Source organism: Lissotriton vulgaris, chromosome 3_1, assembly GCF_964263255.1.
Source record: "Lissotriton vulgaris chromosome 3_1, aLisVul1.2, whole genome shotgun sequence".
NCBI lineage: Eukaryota > Metazoa > Chordata > Amphibia > Caudata > Salamandridae > Lissotriton > Lissotriton vulgaris.
In genome coordinates this window covers 1,986,027,988-1,986,048,386 of record NC_141689.1, presented here as the reverse complement: position 1 = coordinate 1,986,048,386, position 20,399 = coordinate 1,986,027,988, and positions in this window count along the sequence as shown.

Here is a 20,399-nt window from a genome sequence, read left to right as displayed (position 1 = left end):
GGCCGGCGGACATCTGGAGGTATGCCGCGAACAACACACGATCGGCAACAGACTGGCCGGATAGCCCAGAAACAGCACCCGTAGTTGATCACGGACTGCCAGGGCCAGGGGGCACGTCCGCACTGCTTCAGCCCCGAGAACTAGCGGCGGTGTCCGCTCACGCAACGGCCGGTTGCCTGACAAGATGGCGGCACCCCTTCCAGGTACAGCGAACTCGGCGGACTAGCGCCGGCGGGCTTCTGCTCGGATAGCGGGGCTCACTAATGGCGGATCGGCGGGGAGGAGGACTGGACACGCTGCCATGCGCATGTAACCTGGGCATAGCGCATTGGAGACCTTCTGTCCTCCACCGAACTGGAGATAAGTGACACGTGGGACTAGGGAGCTAACAGGCATTGGGGGCAAGAGGCCACACGAACAGGGAGCTGAAACTCCGGCTGGGCTGACTGCGAAGGGCCCCCCCCAACTGACACGAGAGCGACCCTCTCCCTCGCCTCACAACGCTGCGGCACTGGCCAGTCCACGTTGCTTCTATAGTCCTTGCCTGCTGGAGTACTATGACCAGGGGTGGCCACCTTGGAAGCGACCTAGCCAACACGTGCACCTGCTAACTACCGCCAAAGAGGAAACACGGCGACGTCGGCCAGAGTAACGAGGGCGTCTAGACTTAAGTTGTGGAAGGTGCTTTCACCGCCCGCCGCAATGGGTAAGCCAGATAAACAGCAGCCAAAACTCTCCTTTGATAATAGGAAGGGGTCTAAACCAGTAGACGACACAGCGGAAGCCGGCGGATCTTCGGACTCGCCACCAACTAACAACGTGGAGAAGATCCTGCTGGCGATTCAATCAAATCTACAGGACATCAACGGGAAGTTGGACAATCTAACATGCAGGATGGATGGCATGGCTGCCCAACAAGAAAAGCACGGCGAACGACTGGACAAAGCCGAAACCAGGATCTCGGCGGTCGAAGATGAAGCGCGAACGTCCACCTCAAAATGCCCGGGAATGGAGCGCATACTGGAGGTAATAAAAGCAAAGGAGGAGGATTTGGAAGCGCGCTCGAGGCGCAATAACGTGCGAATCGCGGGCCTGCCAGAATCAACCAACACAGGCCGTATGGAACAATACGTCGAGGGGCTCTGTAAGGATATCTTTGGAGCGGAAGCCCTATCGCAGATCTTCATTGTGGAACGAGCTCATAGATCGCTGGGCCCCAAACCACCGCCCGGCGCTGCGCCCAGACCGATAGTAGCGAGGATCCTAAATTACAGGGACAGGGACGTGATCCTCAGACTTGCAAGGGAAAAGGGCAAAATCACTCACCAGGGTAACTCCCTGGAGTTCTACCCTGATCACACGTTCGCTGTTCAGCAGGCACGTAGGGAATACACTGCAGTAAAGGCTAAGCAGCGAGAATTGAACGTTGGGTATTCTATGTTGTATCCTGCCCGGCTGCGAGTGGTGTGGAAGGAGCAGACGATCGTGCTGACAACACCTAAGGCGGCCCTCGAACTTGTCAAGAAAATACAGCGAGAGACGAGGTCGGAAGCCAGGCATGACCAGAACAGAGACTCCGACTGATGCGCCTAGAAAACTCAGGCTTCACACAGCGGTAGGAGCTACTGCACAAATGACCGCGATGTACTACTACACTGCCACTTTCGGCTGACTATGCAAGGTTTGTTGATGAGAGACTACTTGAGGTGAGATGTTGGCGTTTTGCTTTGGCATTGGGCGGTGAAAGGGTAGGGATCAGCTGTAATAACTGGGGCTATAGCCCAATCCTGCTCTGACCTATCACAAACACTCATGTCTGCACTAAACTGCCAGGCTTTCCCCGATGGATTTCAGACACCACGGCCGTGTTGCGCTGCTACTGCTGCCGCTAAAGAGGGCAATGGGTCAGGTCCTTTTGTGTACTCTATGCTCACAAACCCTCAGAACTGGAATGGAATAGCTTAGAAGGTCACAAAACGTTGGACGTCACGGTCCATCCCACATTGCGAATTGTGAACTAATAGAGGTGACATTGCCCACACAAGCTGCTGGGATCCGGAGTAAGTGTAGCCGGGCAATTACTAAATGCGGGGAGGGTGGAACACTGCTTTGGATGGGATTGGCCCCTTTCCTACACGTCTGTTCATTGCGGGATGAGGCTACATATCCTCTAAGGCTGCTTCACTGTCTGCACCCAGTGGAGGGATGGTAATGGGAAAGTGGACTTGTGGATTAATGGACACATACATTGCGATTCTGTTTGATTCTAGTTAATGTCGCCTGCACCTGTACATCGGGTGGAGTGTTGTGCCACTAGCGGTCCTCCATAAGGGTACAACCCTACACAAGTTTTGCTATGAGCACCAAGTTGTTGGTTAAATGGTTGAGGGAGTTGTGCTCTGTACGGGTGAGGCTTCGGCAGGTTGGGGTTGCTGGAGTGGGAGGGTCTTGGGGGGGGGGATGTTTAACTGTTAACAAAGACCGGAGACATTGCAAATCTATGCATTATACGTACCTGCCTTGTTGGGGCTTGTGAGTGCATATGGCGATCATGGTACTGGATGGGGTCGGGATCAGGGCGGATTGCTTGCGGGTGCAGGAATGAATGGTATTGTATCAAATGGGTACGCCAGGTTCTAGAAATGAAAGCAGGAACGGACTAAACGTCCTTACATGGAATATACGGGGGTTCTCACGCCCACAGAAAATCAGGCAAGTATTTGCCAGTCTCACCAGATGGAATATTGGCATTGCATTCCTGCAGGAATCGCACCTGGCACCGCATACTCACGCTACACTGGGGTCGAGATGGGCGGGATCGGCTTACAGAGCCTCATACTCATCTTATTCCCGGGGGGTGCTTATATTGGTCAAGAAAGGGGTAAACTTCGAAGAGAGGCATGTGACACAAGACCCAGCTGGCAGATATGTACTAGTGACAGGCAAACTAAGGGGGCAACACATAACACTCCTCAACATATATGGCCCGAATATTGACGCACCAGACTTTTATCGTGAAGTCTGGGGACACTTGCAGAAACACACTGGCACACACATTTTATGTGGGGGGGACTGGAACGTGACACTGCAGGACGGACTGGACCGATCCTCCCAATCAGTGGAACAGCACAAGCAGGCAAGGCTTATGGTGGGTCACATGATGAGCGATCTAGCATTAGCAGATATCTGGAGACTGCAGCACACTAACGATCCTGGCGCTACTCACATCACCGCATCACACAATAGTTGGTCCAGACTGGACTACTGGCTGGGCTCCAAGGATGTTGCACTATGGGCACGTAAGGTGCAGGTGCTGCCACGCACATTGTCGGATCACAACCCGGTTCTATTACAGCTGGACATTCCGCACTACACACCCCCCCCCTTCCAATGGTGATTTAACTCCCAGGCCCTCACAGACCCTATATATGTCGACACCCTGACGAAGGCGATCAAGGACTACTTCGCTAATAACTCTCAAACTACTGACGACCCATGTCTTCTCTGGGAAGCCTTTAAGGCCACGATAAGGGGCGTCTGCATTAGCACTACCATAGGGGTACTCAAAGACATCAGATGCCAGATTTGCCGCTGCAAAAGTCTGATGAGGGACCTGGAATTACAATATGAAAACACACAGGACATATTGTTGTTACCCAAATTGCGCGACTTACACACAGAGCATGCTGATTTCTTGACGTCGGAAATCAAGTATCTAGACCGCAAACATGCAGCCAGGGCTTTTGGAGAAGGGGGCAGGCCAGGGCGAGTACTGGCGCGGAAAATATGTGAAGGGCGGGGGCACCCAGCGATACTCCGGGTCAAGTCAGGAGCAGGTGTAGTTCAAACGCACTCAGCAGACATAGTCAAATGTTTTGTAGAATCTTACAGCACACTATATCAATCTCAACCAACAGCTACTACTGAGGAAACATATGACTACCTCCATGATGTAGCGATTGGCTGGCTATCAGATGCCCATCGGGAATACCTGGCTCGGCCAATCACGGTCGAGGAGGTAACGGAGGTGATCGCCTCGCTCCCAAATGGTAAGGCGCCGGGCCCGGATGGGTACACATCCGAATTTTACAAGAAATTTGTGGATATCATTGCTCCATATTTGGGAGACATGTATGGCACCTCCTTTGAAGGGTCACTGCTCCCCCCCACTCTGCGTGAAGCTATGATCATTGCACTCCTCAAACCGGCCAAAGATCCGGAAAGATGCGACTCCTACAGACCCCTATCCCTAATAAACGTGGACTCGAAAATACTTGCAAAGTTGCTGGCTGTCAGATTGTCCCCTCTGATGACTCGCCTAGTGCTCCCGGACCAAGCGGGGTTTGTTCCCACAAGATCCACCTCGCATAACACCAGATCCTTGTTTGCTCTGGCGCACTAAAACCCTCGGTTAAAGCTGTAGCTGTAATGCTAGACGCCGCCGAAGCGTTCGACTCAATCGAATGGCGTTATATGTTGACCGTCCTTAATAGGATGGGTTTTCCTAGAAGATTTGTCCAGTGGATTTCTTTGCTGTATACCAAACCGTGTGCGAGGGTCCGGATCAATGGGTACGTTTCAGCCCCATTTGACATTGGGCGGGGAACGAGACAGGGATGCCCCCTGTCACCCCTGCTTTTCGCACTAGCGTTAGAGCCACTGGCGTGCATAGTGCGTCAAAATTACAAGGAATCGGCGTTGCAATTTGTGTCTAGACCACTGCACATATCGCTCTACGCGGACGACATGTTGCTCTATGTTCGCGATCCAGAAATACATCTGAACCCGCTCCTCAGGGAGTACATCCGATTTGGGGGCCACTCGGGGTTGGCGATAAATTGGTCCAAGTCCTCACTCATACCCCTCACCGATTCCACTAATTCCTTTGCAATAGATTACCCACTAGCGTGGCAGCAGGACCCGATTCGTTACCTAGGAGTCATGTTCCACAGGGACCCAGACGAAGTCATGCGTGCGAATTATGGAGTAGTACTCACCAAACTGGACGATAAGGTCCATCGTTGGATACACTTGCCATTATCAATTGCTGATCGAATAGCGATCGTCAAAATGAACATCTTGCTCAAGTTGTTATATCTATTTAACAACATACCCATCACGCCTACACGGGAGGTCTTTCGTCGCATAAAATCCCTGGTACTAACCTTGATTTGGGCGGGTAAACAGGCTCGCATTGAACTACAGACACTAACGCTCCCGATAGCAAAAGGCGGATTCGGGGTGCCTGATTTTCTCCTATATTACCTCTGTGCCCAGGCACAGTACGCAGCATACTGGTACCATGAGGTCCCCTACATCACACACGTTGCCATTGAGGAGGGAGATACCCATCCAGTCCCCCTGTCTGCGATACTGTCACACACGAGACCTCCGCTCCACTCAAAGGACATCAACACAGTAGACACCACGATCAAGGCATGGAATAAACTAGGGCAACTGGCACGCAAGACCCCATTATATGCACCGAACATGCCACTACAGCACCATCAGGCTTTATCAGTCACTAGCGAGAAGGTGGGGATGTCGCTACTGTCTAGAGCTGAGATCGACAAAATGTGCGACGTATTTCAGGGAGGCACATTTAGAGAACTTGATAACTTGGACTATATTCAAAATCAGACTCTTATGTTCCGCTTCACATATTACAGATTGACAAGGGCATTAAAAGGACATTACCCTTCATTCCCTGAGGAGCCGGAAACTCTAGCACCATTGCAAATGCTGATCACCACGAGTGATCTGTCTCACTTGGTATCTAGACTTTACACTGCTGCACAATCCGAAATAGCAGGCCACACACTTAAAGCTAAGGAGAGATGGGATGCACTACTAGATACTCCACTGTCAGAGGTAGAATGATACAGTTCATGCGCACTGACACAGATACTAACACCAAACGGTAATCTGAGAATTATTAATTTCAAGTTCATTCACCAAAGCTATTACACACCGGTGAAAATGCGCAGATATGGGCTTCAAGAGGACGACAAATGTAAGCGCTGTAACAGGGATGGGGCGGACTTTGTACATTTGGCATGGAAGTGTGAGAGAGTAGCGAATTACTGGGAGGAGGTCACTGCCGCGCTCTCGGCCATGTTGGAAGATGAGGTGCACTGCACGCCACAGATCTGTCTGCTCGGTATTGTACCCCAATTCAGAGCGCTGATACGCAAATTCTGTGCTATCGCACTACTATTAGCCAAAAGACAGGTGGCGCAATGCTGGCACAGCCGTAGAGTGCCGACTACAAAAGTGTGGCTGCATGACATGTCCACTTGTAGGGATAAACTGAAAACGTATGAGGAGGACTTGCCTGTAAAATCGAGGCCTAAGGATATATGGTGCTTTTTGTCGGACTATCTGAATTCATTACAGGGAAATGGGGAGGACTAGTTGATGTGCGGGTAACACTGGAATGTGAATGACTGATGTGAGAGTTACGGCGCCTGAAGGCTGCTTTGGGGAAATTCCGGAACACTATTTCGCTCACTGTATAGGATGTATATGAGAGCAATGAATGGTCTTTAGTTGGGGAAGTTGAAGTTCGGTTGATAAAATTACAAAATGTAAGACTCATATCGATTGTACACTACGAGTCCTGATTGGAGCATACAAGACGGTTCTATCTGACGGTTACATATTGATTTTCATGTCTAACTACGATTGTACTAAACGAACATAGTAAAGTGGCGAGACGGCCTCAGGGTTGTAGGCTCATGCTGTGTACTCTACTTTATGTTAATAAAGGTCTTACACAAAAAAAAAAAAATACCCGCAACTAACCTTTAGAAGGGCTAAATCGATGAAAGACGAAATTGTGTCTAACATACCACGCAAAGCGCCATTGAAGAACCCATGGCTTAAAAGTGCAAATGGGTTCAATGAATGCACCAAGTGCAAAGCGTGTAAGTTTGGTGTTAACACTAACAAAGTTCAGTTGCCAATTCGGAAGACCCCACTAGACATTAGGGAGAACTTTTCTTGCAAAACAGACTTTGCGGTCTATGTTCTACAATGTAGCTGCAACAAAAGGTACGTGGGCAGTACCATACATCCTGTCCACGTAAGAATACTTCAACATCTAAGGGCAATCAGCAATGACGGCCCGACATACCCTGTTGCACGTCACATTAATACCTATCACGAAGGAATAATGGAAAACATCCAATACTTTGTGATAGATAGTGTCAAGAAAAACTTAAGAGGTGGAAACAGACAACTGGCACTTAGGAGGCTGGAATCCAGATACATTCTTTTACTTGATTCCAAGGCTCCAAATGGCTTGAACGCCGATGAAGCCCTTAGTGTGCACCTTTAATTATGCCCTAAAAAGCTCACTGCAGTCCCTCAAGAGCACAAACCCACTCCTCCAGAACAGTACATACTTTATGAAAAATATTCTTATTTAATTCACTATCATTAACAGGAGAGAGTAGATATAACTTTGTAGTCGGCTAGTGCTTTGTCAATTAATAGTAATAACATCACTAATACCAGACTAGAACCCCAGACAGCCAGTTCTGTGACGTGATTAATTGGATAGTAATGGATATGGTTTGCAAGGGCACTAGTCCCTCAATTTTAACTAATGGCCAAACCAGGTCACCATCATTAGTCAGTTTATTCTGATAGGGCTATTTCCACAGAAATCGAGGCCCACCTAATGTTTCAATGCCTGTGTGGTATTGGGTTCTCCAGGCCTACATACTCCGCAGAATACCCTCTACACCATAAGAACTGTTGGCACGGAAACTAGAAAATGCAAAAGACAAGGTTATTAAGACCCCATGGGGTGGAGGTACATTCCTACAGCACCCTTTGGTAATGCAAGAAGTATCACACCGAACATCGGTGCAAGTCCTTCTTTTATACAGTTTTACAGTAATAAAAAAGTAGGTTTTTACACAGTTACAGAGTTTTAGGTACATATATGGTCATTTTTTGGAACACAGCCAACTCGTGGGAGGAGCTATAACACCACTGGTCAGTTTGGCGGAACATTCCTAAGTGATGACTGGTCAATCTAAACTACGCATGTGTGAGCTTGACCATTACTAAAAATAGCCTGTTGCTGGGCAAACTCGAGTGGCCAGTGGTACAGAGGAAGGACAAAGGGCATGCTGACCAGGAGGCAACGCATTCTCTAAAATGGCCGCCGATACATACAAAATGGTGTCCGACAACTATAGTCAAGATAAGAGGAAAATACGTGTAGCAAAGCTTAACGCTAACCCGATCACCGTCAAATTACGACAGACGACCCTTTTAGCGTTTAGCTGAAGCTACCTCATAGTGAACATAGTCGGGGTACTCATCTTCAATATCAATAGACATAATTTGTGCTACTTCTTTATGAATCATTTGTTCATGTTTACAAAAGCTGGTTTGGGTGGAATACAAGCAGAAAGGCACATAGAGCATAATACAGGGCCACACTGGATACAAAGGCATAAAAAGAATAATATCCCAATTATTATACATAGAATCGTCAGCAACTTCCAACCCCATTTACTAAGTATTGACAAAAACCACCCCGAAAATGTCCATGTACCATTATCAGGATGTATCTCAGCAGCAATATTATGTAATTTGGATATGGCATCATACACAGAAGGTGAGTTATCTGGCACATATACACAACAACTACTTCCGATAATGCGGAATGCTCCTCCACGATCAGCTAATACTACATCTAATACCATTCTGTTTTGGAGCGTTACAATTCTAGTTATCTGAAGCTCCTCAGTTAAGTTTCCTAGAGCAAAAGCGGTGTCATTAGCAACAGCTTCTACAACACTAGTTAACCGTCTTATTTTTCGACTATTCAAAGCAGCTCCAACAAATGAAAAGAGACCCAAATTAAAATCAACATATTGTTGCAACGCAGTGTCGGTTTGGTCTATGTCCTCAAGGACTAATGCTCTCTTTACCCTATTCAATATGAAATCGTGATAAAGGATGTAATTGTTATGATACATAGGTGGGGCAATAAACACAGGGGGTAATACAAAAGATATATAACATGTTCCTAACCATCCAATAGGGAGACGATGATAGCCTTTATTTCCACATATAAAATACGTATTTCGGGAGGCCACAAATGAAATGCCATTTGGAGTGTCAAAGGTAAAAGTGGTGTTACATTCACTTCTGCCAACTGGGATTGTACCTTTATTACGAACACAGAGATCAGCTTTGGTATCAATAACAGTAATCACATGTGAACTAGACATATTGACACTCCGTTGGTTATTATAAACTCGTGGTGCTGACACGTTGTCGGGGCGGTACTCCTCTCATTCAAACTTAGTTCCTCAGCTTGCGGATAGCCATCTCGATCATTGTAGCATATCTTGTTGAGTCGAAAGAGCAGCCCCCCTTTCGTTGGCCATCGCAAAGTGAATAAAAGTGTGTACCAGGCATTGCAAGAGCCATTATGGGAAAACAGGAGAGGAATAAGCGGTGTGTCTCCTTTCTTTTGATGTCCAGGCAACATCCCACATACCCTGCAGTTAGAAGTGTTAGTCATATTATGGGTGTGATGCAGAATCTGAATAAAACTATTGTTCAAATAAGTTTGTCGGTGTCGCTCTTCATGATAAGGCAGAGTAAAATGGAAATGTTCAGATGGCATCGGGGTAGTTGGCAACAAATGTTCTCGCACCGGTACCACAAGTTCTACTACCCAGGCTATCACAGCTATCACAACAATTGTCAGTACAAATAATACTGCACCAAGAATTGTCTTGTATCGCACTGCAGAAGACGCCATAGTTCAAAGTTCAAAATGTCTCAAAAACACAACTAAAAAAAAAAAAATATGAGTACTGAGCTTTGAGGCAGCCGTTGGTTTCTTCTCCGAGATTCAAGACGGGTGCCGCTACACTTGGCAGAACAGATCCCCCCCCCTTGATATTCCCGGCTTCCGTTTCACAAACCCCAGAGCGGTAACTCAACCAGTCTCTCACAAAAAAAAACTGCTTATCATGGTCGTAAGTTGTATCTCTCTCTTCCAGAAACAGTGTGGTCCGGGAAGGCTCCCTCCGATTCGGCAGACGTAACAGCTGGGCTCTTCTCCTCGTCCAAGATGTCTCGATAATCAGACAGCACAGTTGGGCTCACCAGATCCGGAGAGACACGGCAGCAGTGAGTAGAATGCACCCACCGCTTCCTGTTTGCGACTCGCACAGCCGTACGAGTTGCAAGCAATACCTGCTCAGGGCCACGCCACCTCGGTTCCAGGCTGCTTGTTCTCTCGAAAGAACGGATCATAACATGATCCCCAGGACGTAGATTGTGAGCTTCTCCAATGGAATTGTCGGGGAGCGCTTCTCGAACCTGTTGATGAATGGAAAGTAAACCATTTGTTAATCGTGCCAAATAATCGTTCATCATTATACAAGGCACATCATGTAACAATCGAGGCTTAGGAACTCCCCATATATTCATAGGCCTTCCAAACACCACTTCATAAGGTGTGAGGCCAGTTTGGGAATGGGGCACTGATCTCATAGATAGTAACGCCAATGGCAGGGCATCTGGCCATTTCAAAGACATGGATGCCACAATCTTTGCTAGCTTTAATTTCAGAGTAGCATTATATCGTTCAACAAGACCTGCTGTCTGAGGATGGAACACAGCATGAAATTTCTGCTGTATTCCCAATCCCTTCATCACATATTCCACAATTTTCCCAACAAAATGAGGACCATTGTCGCTCCATAAAAATTTACAAACGCCGTATCGAGGGAAGTACTCTTTGAGCAAAACCTTAGCTGTTGTCAACACTGTATTATCCTTCGTGGGGAAGGCCTCAATCCATTTACTGAAAGCACACACCACCACTAAGACATACTTAAGGTTATTACAATGCTCAAGCTGGATGTAATCCATTTGCAGTACTTCAAACGGTGCAGTAGGTGGAACAAACTCTCCTTTCGGAGTATGCGTCCCTTTTGCAGGATTGTGCTGTAAACATATCAGACAGGTCTGCACTACTCTCTTGGCCGTATTGGCAATCTCAGGATGCTCCCAAACTCGTGTTAGCAATCGAGTAATTGTAAGAGCTCCAACATGTGCCAATCCATGTGTCATTTGGACCATCGCCTACAAGTAAGCTGCAGGCAATTTCCATCTTTCCATATCCTTACTTCGCCAACAACCCTCATCATCCAGCACTCCCTCTGCTGCCCAGGTTGCGAGTTCTGCTTCAGACGCTGATTTCTGAATGTCTAGTATCTCTTCTCTAGCATCATGCCACCGCTCAGCCTGTGATTTCACCACATACATTGGTGAGTCATTTCGTAACATAGCCGTTTGTCTTGCTATACTGTCTGCAAGAGCGTTACCTTGTCCCACTTTGTCAGTGACCTTTTTATGTGCACTGCATTTGATTATCGCCACTTTCTTTGGACAAAGTAACGCATTCAAAAGATCACGCACTAGTTCTCCGTGCATAATGTGTACTCCATGCGAAGTCAAAAACCCACGCTCTCTCCAGAGTAGGCCAAAATCATGCGCTACTCCCAAGGCATACCAGCTGTCTGTGTAGATGTTCACACATAGGCCAGCACTCAATTCGCAGGCTCTTGTCAAAGCTATTAGCTCCGCTGCTTGGGCCGATTTCTGTGGTATTCGTGCTGTTTCTACCAATGTCTTAAGTGTCGTGATCGCATATGCTGCAGAAGTTGTGCCATCTGGCAGCCTTAAACACGATCCATCAACACACAGTTCCCCATCCACATCTGGAAGTGGCGTATCCTGTTAGTCGACACGACCCTTTGTTTGTTCTTCAGTCAGGAAAACACAATCATGGTATTTTTCCTCCTGGCCCTCAGCAACCGGATACGGCAATAAAGTGGCAGGGTTCAGGGTAGCACATCTCTTTAGTGTGATGTGTGGCGCCAACAGTGTGAGCTCATATCCTGTTAAACGTGCACTCGTGAGATACTGGGTCTTCGTTTGATTTAGCAAAGCATCTACCGCATGGGGAACTAACACCAACAGTTTGTGTGACAAAACTATTCCCTCACTACCGTATAGCCACTGCTGTTGCTGCAACTGCTCGGAAACACCCAGGTAGACCTCGTGCCACAGGATCAAGTATTGCCGAAAAGTATGCACAGGGCCTCTGCTTATCCCCGTGTGTCTGCACTAACACCGACAATGCACACCCATCTTTCTCGTGCTCATACAACGTAAAAATCTTTGTGTAATCTGGTGTACCTAACACTGGTGCAGAACAAAGGGCTTGTCTCAATTGATCAAAAGCAGTCTGACATTCATCTGTCCATTCAAGAGGCATTGGTTTAGCTTTGGACAATAATGCTAACAAGGGTTTTATAATGTGTGAAAACCCCAATATCCACTGTCTACAAAAGGACGTTAAACCTTATATAGGCACGCACATCTCTCTGAGTGCGGGGGACTGGTGTATTTAAAATTGCTTGAATTCGATCAGATATAAATGCACGTCCCTCCTTAGACAAAAGATGAGCAAGGTAGGTCACCTTTGGTCTACCATATTGTAATTTTTTCCTAGAAACTTTGTGATTGTTCTGAGCAAGAAAGGAGAGCAAAGCAAGAGTACTCTCCTCACACTGCGCATATGTGTCTTCAGCCAGTAAAAGATCATCCACGTACTGGATAAGAGCTACTCCAGACTGCAAATCAAAAGAATCAAGCTGTCTTTTTAAAGCCTGGCTTTAAATGCTAGGACTTTCTGTAAAGCCTTGAGGAACTCGACAAAATCTAAACGATTTATTATTTAACGTGAAGCCAAATAGATATCTGCTATCGGGATGGATGGGAATGGAAAAGAAGGCATTTTTAAGATCAATTACAGAAAACGCCATAGCAGTGGTGGGGACCAAAGTAAGTAAGGTGGTGATATCAGACACCACCGGGTACTGGGGCACTACAATTTTGTTTATTTCTCTCAAATCAATAATAAATCGATAGACTTTGTCATCAGTGTCTTTCTTTAGGATCGGAAGAATCGGGCTGTTACAAACATTGTAGGGAACTTCCTCCACTACCCCGCAATAATCAAATCCTGAACAATGTTCGTCAGGGCAATTTCACCTTCCCTAGATATCTTATACTGGGGTACACGTGGCAAAGACACTCCCTCCTTAACAGTTATTCGAATAGGCGGAATGAGCATCTTTCCCACATCCATGTCTGATGTAGCCCATAGCGTGTGTGGGAGAGAGGCTAATGCTTCAATTTCTTGCATAGTACATTGTCTTCCTACATCTGGATAGTTGTCGTTCAAAATAACCCGCACTCCTTCAGGAGCGCAGCGTATTGTTGCTCGAAAATATTTAAGCACATCTATGCCCATAATATTGTCTGGGGTATGTGGCGACAATAAGAATGGGCACAGACCAAAGAATCTGTCAATGCAAAATGTAAGAGGTTGTGACAGTGGGCTTGGAGAGGGTGTGCCATCGAACCCTATGCATGTAATCATTTCGCCAGACAGGGGAGCCCTTGGAACCAAGTTTTTAGACACAGCACTGTGAGTAGCTCCTGTATCAACCAAAAACTGATCAGTAGAGCCCAAAACGCACAATGATACATATGGACCTCTTTGATCTACTGGCACTTCAACCGATTCCACACCCCATCCTACGCAATCCTATGCGTGCACATAATCCTGAGACTCCACATTCTCACCCTCCGATATCTGGTACTGGTTCCGTCGATCAAAAGTATTACGATCAGCCTGACCACGACCTCTCGCCTCAAACCTACCACGATCACTTGCTCCACCTCTCGCCCCCGAATAACTATTCCGTGTCCTTCCACCTCCTCGACCACGCTGACTACGTTGCTCACGAAGCACCGGACAATCTTCAGCCCAATGCCCAAACTCTTTACAGTATGCACATTGGTCCTCAGCAATGTCGGTACGACCATAAGACGTACCATACCCCCCTCGCCTGCCTCTATCATTCCCTCTTGGCTGCGTAGCACGAACCTGAGCCAACATCACCTTCGTCTTTAACTCCTTCGCTTTCTTATCAGTACTTTCTTTAGCCTCTAATTCCTGTCGCTCATAATACTGAGCCATAGTTAACAAGGACGCAGGGGTCGCCGTGGTCCAGGAACTTTCACTAGTTTTCAATCGCTTTGCAATCTCCGGTAGGAGATTAGCCACATACTTATCGACAAACAAATGCCTACCCGTATCATCCGTTAATAATTGCCCACTGTAATCATGAAACGCTTCTTCGAAACGTGAAAAGAAGTCAGATACCGACTCGTCCTGTTTCTGTTTGCAAGAGGCTAACATAGTCCTATCAATCTTTTTAGGGGGAACAAGCGTTTTTAATTTATTCAAAATAGCTGTTGGGAGATCTAGAATTAACTGGCAAGGCTTACATGCAGGCTCCCTGTCTAAATCAGCTTGAGCTATAGCTTTCCAATCCGCTCCTAAAATCGCTTGGTCATCAAACTTACGAATTGCTCTCCACATATCAGGGGGCAGTATTACCCAAAGAAAAGATTAATATCAACTAGTGTCATAACACATGAAGAAATAGCCCCCTCCACTCCTTCATAGAAAGCTGCCGGATTTTTACGTGGATCAGGTAAAGCGTTTTTCAATGCCACAACATCTGCTCTATTCCAAGGCGTATACACCCAATTATATATAAAATACCCTTTTGCATCCCCGGACGATTTATCATCACTGGTACCTTGCCCTTTGGGGGGAACATACAAAGGTGCGGCTTCACGCATAGGCATAACATGAACTTTAGAACTCTTATCTGCTCCAAAGATAGAACACTCTTTGGATTGCTCCGTCGACCCCGGCGCAGGCACGTCTGATTCTTTTTGTGCTTCCCGCAATCTGGACGCCTCATCCCGTAGCTGGACCAACCGCTGAAAAAACTCTTCCGCATCTGAAATAACAAATAAACCTTTACGCATATTCTCACGATGAACTGATATATCCTTAGGCTCTAGATCAGTCGAATATTTCCTAAATCGTTCTACAACTTCATCTCCGAAAACGCTTAAAAAATACAACTGTTCTCGCTCTGACCACTTATTCCTTTCAGTTTTAATCTCTGACATAGTCATTTTATTCAAATTAAGTTTACGAGCACAACGGCGCAACTCCGCAGCTTCACCAGCAGTTAACCTCATACTCTTACTCCCTCGACCATCGTCGTCCGAGTCCACGTCCGGGGCCATAGGCAAAACATACGGAGGCGGGCACCGATCTAGTAATGAAAAATCATTAGTAAGGACAGGATAAAGCGGACGCCGAATAGGAAATGGACCGCTCATTTGCAAATTACGTTCCCGTGCCTCCCTCTCTTTCTTTTCCTGCAACTCCTTCTCCTCCAGCTGTAAAGCCTTATCTCGAGCAGCCTTGCGCTGCTCTTTTTCCACCAAGGCTATCTCACGCTTCATTCGTTCACGCACTGCTTTCTCCCACATTCGTACACAATCAAAATTATCTTGTCTAGACCTGCGCTGAAACAAACATTGCTCCACGAACTGAACCTTTCGTAAATCAAACGACCGATGTAGTGGCCATTGCAACTCGGGATCAGATTTGGTGTATTTATTCCATAATTTACTGTACAATATAGGGGGAAGGCCAAATTTTATGTACATCTCTCGATTGGGAGTCCCCTCTGGGGGAGCCGGCTGAGATTCATTTAATCGATAAGTGGTACCATTTCCAAGACAGCACATTCCTCGAAGTGTGCTTAAAACAGGCATGTTCAAAAAGTATCACGGAAACGTGATACCACAAAAATGGCACTTACTATACTTCACACAAATGTGCCGCTCAAACACAAACAAAGTTAGAGAAATATCTCTACATGCCTGCCTATGTGAAGTGCACTGCACATATAGTTCAAATCATAGGATCAAATGTTAGCTAACTCAAAACATATTCATAGAACAACAGTAAGCGTCCGCAGACTACCTTACCAATCACAAGCTTACCAAAATCTCAGATATCCAAGTTCCAACTGCCAAGGTCTGTGATCAAATCAGCCAAATCGGCACTGTACGACAACTCGAACGAGTAGGATCTCAGTCGAGGACCGGCGCCACCTGGAAGGTCAGATCAGAAGGAAAGGAAGAAAACACCGTGGGTGCCAAGACTCGGGTCACTTAGAGGCAGCGTACGCGTCCATGGTGAGTTTCCAATCCTTCGTCACGACCTCTCCTTCGGGCATCCGAGTCGCCGATGAGTCCCTTCGTGGTCGCCAATTTGTGGTATTGGGTTCTCCAGGCCTACATACTCCGCAGAATACCCTCTACACCATAAGAACTGTTGGCACGGAAACTAGAAAATGCAAAAGACAAGTTTATTAAGACCCCATGGGGTCGTGGTACATTCCTACAGCACCCTTCGGTAATGCAAGAAGTATCACACCGAACATCGGTGCAAGTCCTTCTTTTATACAGTTTTACAGTAATAAAAAAGTAGGTGGTACACAGTTACAGAGTTTTAGGTACATATATAGTCATTTTTTGGAACACAGCCAACTCGTGGGAGGAGCTATAACACCACTGGTCAGTTTGGCGGAACATTCCTAAGTGATGACTGGTCAATCTAAACTACGCATGTGTGAGCTTGACCATTACTAAAAATAGCCTGTTGCTGGGCAAACTCGAGTGGCCAGTGGTACAGAGGAAGGACAAAGGGCATGCTGACCACGAGGCAACGCATTCTCTAAAATGGCCGCCGATACATACAAAATGGTGTCCGACAACTATAGTCACGATAAGAGGAAAATACGTGTAGCAAAGCTTAACGCTAACCCGATCACCGTCAAATTACGACACCTGCGCAATCATGCGCTATATTCAACCATTGTATCCATTATCAATCAAGTGCATTATTGCCCTATAACACACTGGGCGTCCGAACTAACATAACTAACATAACACAATTGATTGTTTATTTTAAAGGGGTTCATGTTTAGATACACACTGTTTAAAAACAAACTTATAATATGACTCACTTTGCATTATAAAGCCGACCCTCAAACACATCTTGCCATGGGAAATGTTATTATTGTTTGTTATATGTTTTACTATACATTGTGCTGCTTAACATGTATAGCGTCAGAACATTCTAGTGTCAACATATGTATTATTATGGTTTGAATGTAACATAAAACCCTCATGTTGATAAATTGGCAAAAGACAGACTCCTATAGCTGTCAGTTCGCAATTTAGGCAAAGACACGTAACTTTTCTATGTTTTTGTGTTAGAGCGTTACCATGGCAATTTTCACTCTCTCACCGCGCACCCAATCACTTGCTTTTTTGTATATATATCACACTCACTGTGTTTGTATTGTTGTGAGCAAGGCGGTTTTGCCGCTGAAACGTGTCAAACCATCCGTATGGAATAAAGCATTCTTTTCCTTGGAATACAAATCCCACGGTGTCAGCGCCTGTTTGTTCAAATAAACGTATCCAGGATTGGAGATTATATATATATTTATATATATATATATATATATATATATATATATATATATATATATATATATAAATATATATATATATATATATATATAGATATATTGCAATCTGTATTGAAGAATGAGTAGATATATAAATAGCTAGATGGAGGATTTAGTAGCAGTGTGATTGACTGTTTAAGTGACTAATTTATAGTGTTGTTTACAAGCTACATGAAAGTATATATTAGATATTGATTAGTTAGGTGAGTATTTGTATGGGACAGTGAATGTGTGTGATTGGATGGGGGTTGTGTGACTATACAAAGATGTGTGAATAGTCGATTCACTAGGTATATGAGGTTAAGAGTGAATGTGGAAACAGTTGTTTGGGTGAATGAGTATATTTATGACTGTGCTGATGAGCAAATATATCTCTGCTATGCAACCAGTACTCAACTCCTGGTCCCGCACATTCGCGACACATGCGCATTACCGTATGCAACACTTGCGCCGTTATGAGTTTTGCGTGACTTCATATACCTGTTGGATGCGGTGGGTGAGCGACTTTGGCTAAATTTTTAATTGCCTAAAATTATATACATATATATGTCTTTATTATACATATTATACAATTATAAATATATAAAAATTATATATTTTTACTTTTAATAAACTTATATCACTTTTAAATGCAATTTCGCGAAGTCGCGTTGGGTGCTTGCTGCCTGTGCGCAAGTTGCGCGGACCCCATGTGACCTGATAAAAAAAGATTTGATTGGTTTATAACATTTCCTTTTGTAACTATTGAAGGACCCCACCCATTTTAATCATTCTTCTTAGAGCTTCCTTGGAGAAACATCTCTCACCTGAGAAGAACTTTTTTGGCTCATTTCCTGTGTTCAATTTTCTAATTCTCATTTTCTAATTAATCATTTCCTGTGTACACACAATGGCTTCAGGACAGCAGCCAGCACAGGATTCTGAGCATTCTTCGGAGGAAGAATTTGTTCATGAACCTGTACGCCCTCAGAGAACTACATCGGTGGTGTGGAACTTTTTTACCATCCCAGAAAGCCTAAAAAAGGTGAATGCCACTAAAGTCACCTGCAACATTTGTGAGAGGGTTCTTTCGGGAGGCAATCCCAACAAGAAATATTCCTGCGGTACAGCTAGTATGTACAAGCACCTCAAGACTCTGCACCATGTCAATCTGGCTCGGGAGGAGTGCAGAAGATTTCAAGATAACCCTCCACCTGCATTGGCTAGTACTTCTGGTACTTCTTCATCACCAGCATGCCCGGACATATGTATAGGATTTGGTAAACTAAATATCCACTGCATCAAGTGCAACCAACTTCTCTGCTACAGAGAACAATCTGTGGATCTAGTCTGCACAGCACAAAGGAATCACCGTTGTTTGACTTTTGTTTTTTTTTCCTGAAGTTGACCGGTTTCTTTTGTCCTGCTCTCTTTTTTCCTTTTGAAAAAACAGCACAAAAATAACAAAATCGTTAAAAAAACTACAAAAAAAATATTAAACAAAAAAACAACAACAACAAAAAGTTATTTTCAGAACTAACTTCTCTGGTTAAAAAATAGCTATATTTATATGATAATGTGTGAAAGTTTGGTTGAATGTATGTGCATAATTGACTGAAAGAATGCATTATTAGTGGAGGTTATATGCATAAGTGCAAAACTATAAGGAAGTGCTGCAGCATGATACTAGAAGCTCTTTAGCTGCAACGTGCTGTGGTACTTCCGAAGCACAGCGATGCAACATATGTACAGAAATATGTTGCAAGCCTATGCTTAAACTGCAGCCATGCGGTGACACAGGCACCCTTGCACCCTGGTGCAAGGATATCTGTGTCGTGCAGAGTTTGTTTTTGTAAATGAAGACACCCCTTTCTGCACAAAAACAATCAGTGAATGCATTTTTTTCCTTCAATGTATGCTGTGCAATGCAGCATACATTGAAAGAGAAAAAATAAGGAGAAATGAGAACAGTTCTCCATGTTGTGCCTGCCTACACCAACTGGAGGATGGTGCAGCATTCACACACATGTCAGATTTTTGATTTCTGATAAATCTGGAGATGTGTCTTGTTCTATGAGTGTTGTGTGGAAACACCCACAGCAACACCTATAGAACACCCCTTCAACGCAAAGTGGTGTATATGATGAGGTCATATATACATGGAGAAGAAAAGCTACACATGGTGCCTTTTCCTCTCCTTGTAAATATGAAAGTGTCTTGCGCCATTACTATGTTACAAAAAGTGACATATTGTTGGCACAGGGTGCTTCTAAATTTGCCCCATAAGTGCTTAGGTATTGGCTGACTGTTACAATAAGAACATGTTGCTAGTTGATTGATTGAAAAATTGCATGAGAGTGACAGGAGGTAAACACAATGTTATCTCTCCAAAGATGCTCAAAGAAGAATGATTGAAATGGTTGCGGTCCTTTAATAGGTACCAAGGGGAATGTTATGAACCAATCAAATCTTTTTTTTTCAGGTCACATGGTATCCTATGACAAAGAGATTCCAAAACTACATAGGTATAAACTGAGTATTTTGAAGAGTGTATTAATACTTTGTAGCTTCTTGCAGGTCTGCATGCAAAGTATATAAGGAAATTGACTTGCACTAGGGTTAGTGGCTAGGCCAATCCTTGAGTATATGACTATTAAATAGAATAATTTCAGTGCTGCAAAGAGAGTCCAAGATACATTTATAAGTCTTTAGGTTTTGGCAAAGTGATAGGACATGTTTATAGAGTGGTGAGGAGAAGGGATGAGGTCTGATGTGACATGTGCAAACACAGTCTGTGACATGTTTTAACTTGAGGAATTTAGTCTTTTTTTATCCTGAAAGTCCCTGGGTACTACTAACCCACCATGTCTCTCTATTGAACACCAT